Here is a 4941-nt window from a genome sequence, read left to right on the forward strand (position 1 = left end):
TTGTCTTCCTCTGGCTTCACAGCCAGCCTTCTGTTTTCACTTTTAATTCTCTCACAGGTCTCTGATAAAATGTCTTTCCAAGTCCTCTACCACTCTCCTCCACATCTTCTAGGTCTTTGACCTTGGTTTCTCTCTCTTCACTTTCAAAAATCCAACTGTCAGGGTTGGAAGGGACCTCAAGGACCATCCAGTTCCAAATTCCCTGCCATGGGACACCTCCACACTAGATCAGGTTGCTCACAGCCACATCCAGCCTGGCCTTAAAAACTTCCATGGGTGAGGCTTCCACCACCTCCCTGGGCAACCTGTTCCAGTGTCTCACCTCATGCTGAAGAACTTCTTCTTAACATCTAATCTAAATCTGCCTTCCTCTAGCTTGGATCCATTCCTCCCAGTCCTATCACTCCCTGACACCCTAAAAAGTCCCTCCCCAGCTTTCTTGTAGCCCCCTTCAGATACTGGAAGGCCACAAGAAGGTCTCCTCAGAGCCTTCTCTTCTCCAGGCTGAACAGCCCCACCTCTCTCAGCCTGTCCTCACAGGAGAGGAGCTCCAGCCCTCTGCTCATCCCTGTGGCCCTTCTCTGGACACATTTCAGCATGCCCAGATCCTTCTTGTAATCAGAGAATATCTTGGGTTGGAAGGAGCCAATAAGGATCCTACTCCCCAAAATTCTGGAGAGAACCCCATGCCCTTATCACATATTATTTGAGAACTGGCAGGCTCTATAGCAAAGACCTACAACTGAAGCAGCAGCAGCATGGATTTTACATGTGCAGGCTTACACAGCTGCATTTGGCTCCTGAGCACCTTGCTACAGGCTTTCTATGTTTTCAGTTAGTTCCTTGAGTACTGCACCCACAGCTTACCCAAGCAGGTAACTGCTGTGTGCCCAGCTTTGGGTGTTATGAGCATGGGAATCAAAAGCTGTGACCACTGTGGGGCAAACCTTGGTCCTTCTGAAATGTGTCATAATCTCTGCTGACAGCTCCATCTCTCCTTTGCCATGTTTAAACCCAAATGCAGCCCATTTTGGAAGCTTGATAGAATAGAATCACAGAATCATAGAATCAATAAGGTTGGAAAAGACCTCAACAATCATCAAAGTCCAACCTGTCACCCAAGACCTCATGACCACTAAACCATGTCACCAATATGTGCAGTCTATACTAGATGAGAACATTGCTATGCCTACAGCAAACCATGAGTGCTCCCAAAGAGAGCAAAACACCACCAAAGCTCTTGAAAATGCCACCATTAAAGAGAAATACTGAGTTTTATACATGAAGGCATCTGAGCTGGCTCCACCTCACACAGTGGCTCTGTGCTGCAGCATTGCACAGCACACCCCAGCCTGAAGAGGCAGGTGGAACCAGCATGGAGCTAGGACTGGAGAAGCCTGATTTCCTCTCCTTCAGTGGCCTCGGTGACACTGCCCCAGCACCCGAGCAGGGAGTGCCATGTCACCTGAACAAAGGTGTGTAGAAATAACAGATTGGGAGTGGAAACAGATTAGAGCCTGGTAAGAATTGATTATCTAATAGTGAGGAGGTGCAGTCACAGCTGGTCATCAGGGTTGGCAGGATAAGGAGACCAGGGTTTAGAAATTAATGAATTGTCTGTGGTGAGCAAGAAGGGAGACAGATCTGAGGAGGACTGGTAAGGCTGGTAGAGAGTGTGAGAGCCAGGAAACAGGAAAGCTTTGAATGAAGAGGGAGGCTGGAAAGAGTAATTATGTTTAAGAGGGAGGGAAAGATTAGCAAAAGGGTGGTTAGGTTCAACAGGAACCAGCTAAACAAGGAAAATGGGAAAAAGCTGTTGGAGCACTGACAGGGGACCCCAGAGAGGAAAGTGGTCACTTGGGATGGGCAGAGGTTTGCAGGTAGGAAGCTCAAAGAGCCTGGGTGGTGACTTCCATAGTGAGATCAAGGCAACATCTGGGACTGGCTGGAAAAGAAGACCAGTAGAAGATACCCAAAGATAGCACAGGAGGTGACAAAGCAGTCAGGGTGCAGGAGAGACAGGGCTAAGCCAGGCTCATCTTGGAGAAGTAGGAAGAAATGTGAGCAGCTTGAGGAGAGGAAGGACATGAGGGAGCAATTGGGTCTGTGCCACCAAGTACATACTGTTCTTCAGCCCCTGGCATGCAGCCTGGCACACAGGAACCTCTTCAGCCTCTCCCCTGCATCCAAGCTATGGTGGCACTTTCTCTTTCCAACAGCAGCACATTTGCTTTGAATGGGAGTGCCTGCAGGGATCAGGAGTGCAGCTCATGTTACTCACCAGCACCTAGCCCAAAAGGGCTGTTACAAGAAACATGAGGTTTTCATACCTCACTTTCTGATCTTTGAGTCTCAGTGGTGGTTTTTAACCAAACCAAACCAAACCAAACCAAACCAAACCAAACCAAACCAAACCAAACCAAACCAAACTTAATTTGTTCATTCTCCTCCCTTATCTAGAGCCCTCTGCTTCACAAACACAACTTTCCTATATCATAGATGGGACCTTGCCATAATCCCTCTCCTACACAGTTCAAAACCCTGCTCTTTGTCTGGTGTCAGAGCCATGAAATCAAATCTGGTCTAAGGACCTTTGATTCAGACAAGAATCTGAACAGTTTTATGCTTGGGCTGTTTGTTTGACATGTACCAGAAATTTGCTAAGTAAGGTTAGCCACTTCTGGATGCTATTGCAAAATCCAGGGAAGCAAGGACATGAGTTTATTTGGAGTCTGCTTTATAATTAGTAGCAACTTCTTCTTAGGATACACTTGCACCCACATGTGAGTGGACTGAAATCTAAAGGCAGAGCTTCAACCACGAATTCAACACTGAACAGTGCTTAGCAGCTCTGGAGAGACATCCTTAGAACAGATAATTCCTCAAGCTTGTGGTGTTTGGGGCCCCATATTCAGACGGATATTGACCTCTTGTATCAGTTTACAGGAGGGACCAAGTGCATGCACTTGCTGGAGCAGGCACAGTAAACTACACAACACAGGCAGAAGGGACACAACACAAGTGCTGCACTGGCTGACTGCTGCAGGTTTTGGTTTTACCTCTATAAAATGAACTAATTTTGGCCCAAGTCCCCAGCACAGCTCCATTACCTTCACACCCATGCTGTGTTTCTGCTCACTTTCCTACCTTTTACTTTATCAGCATTTGCCACCTTCGTGTCTGCACCTTAGGGATGCTGCAGAACTCAAGAACTTAAATAGTACCAATGACACATTGGAAGGAAGTAGCAGGAATGTAGGATACTCACTCAAAGAACACTGTGGATTTACCTTACTGCCTGCAGCCTCCTCTGGAGAACAGTTGTCCTCCACCTCTTCCTCTGGGACCACTTAGAGAAGATGAATCAACTCCTAACTTGACACACCTAATTATTACATGCTGCTGGAGTTCAGGGATGCTGCCAGATAAAGAGGAGGGTGTAGCCACCATGCAAGCATGCTTTCCTGCTCTCAAATCAAAGGTCTTCCTTTAATTAGAATCATCTAATTAATTTAGGTTCAAATGAAGCTTCACAAGCAAGGGCAAATCCAGATGAGGCATCATAAATAAGCAATACAAATCTCTCCTTCATCCTGTAATTACCAGATATTTTAAAGACAAGCCTTAGAATGAGGCTCCTATCAGGAAAGGAAGGGAAAGCTTCTTTAATCACTTTATTTTGAAATAGATTTATATAGAAGATGAGTAAATGATTCAGCACAGTAACCCCCCAAAAATTAGAAAGCAGTTAAGAGACTTTTTTTCAACCAGCTAAAGCTATTAGAAAGATGGGCAATCAAATACCTTCCCCTTGCAAATGGTCTGGCAATTACCCTCTGTTTCCTGGCTTCCTGATGATGGAAAGGTTGCTCATAGTTTCAGTGGAGGAATTTCTAGTAGGAAATAATTCATCCAAAGCAAACCTCACTTTTCACTGCAGGCAGAGATTTGGACTAGATGAGTGTAAAATTCAGTGGCATTCTGCTGCCTAGTGATGAATCAGCTGTTTAACCATATTAGCTACCAGTTTCTCACCTGCTCTGGCTCAGAATGTCTTCCAGTACATACTGCCTACTAATCCTGGCAGGAAAGGATGGCAGAACTGAGAAGGAGCTCAGCATTATTTTTCCAGTCTTTTTAGGGGCAGCAAAGAGAGGCAGCAGCTGAAGGGAAGGTCACTCTTCCAGCTACAGTGGCAACACAAGGCAATGAGAGGAGGAGGAGGAAGAAGGATCTGCAGCACTATGGGATTTCTACAGCAGGGAGATGGATTGTCTGTCCTCCTTTGCACCCAACCTTGCTTTTCTCCAAGGCAGCACTGCTCACACAGACCATAGAAACTGCTCTGTGGGGGGGAAGAGCAGACCTCATGCCATGGTTTAGAAGACAAAATCCTCTCTCTGCAAGAGAGAAAGGAGTAGAGTCTCTATTCTCATCTCTGGGCTCCCACCAGCTCTAGCTGATCTATACTAGCACAAAGCACACTACTCTTCTTTGGGTTCTCTCAGGCATCCTCTGAAAAAGCAACTTGAGACAGCTACCAAACTGAGTAAAAAACAAATGTAGGGAATGTGATGTTAATGAAACATCACAACTCTGCCATTTCCACAGAGAAGTGAAGTCATCATCCCCTCCTGGTCTGCTTAAGTCAAACCAACCCCACTTTCAGTTTGAGCAATAATTGAAGTGGAGCAGAAGATGATGATGATGATGACCTTGGAAGAAGGTCATGAAGGTTTTTCAGAAGGCAAGCCCAGCAGGTGTTCAGAGAGAACTAATGTTTTGGGTGTTTGTTTCCAGCCAATCTGTTGCTGTAACAAACTTGCAGAGGCTGAAGCAGCTGCACCTTTCTTCTTTAGAGTGACACTGCTTTTCCCCAGAGGTATTTGGAAAGAAATTTCTCCCTCTAAATGTATCAGAACATCACAGGTGTATCCAAAC

The sequence above is a fragment of the Indicator indicator genome, chromosome 23, assembly GCF_027791375.1.
Source record: "Indicator indicator isolate 239-I01 chromosome 23, UM_Iind_1.1, whole genome shotgun sequence".
NCBI classification, from domain to species: Eukaryota; Metazoa; Chordata; class Aves; order Piciformes; family Indicatoridae; genus Indicator; species Indicator indicator.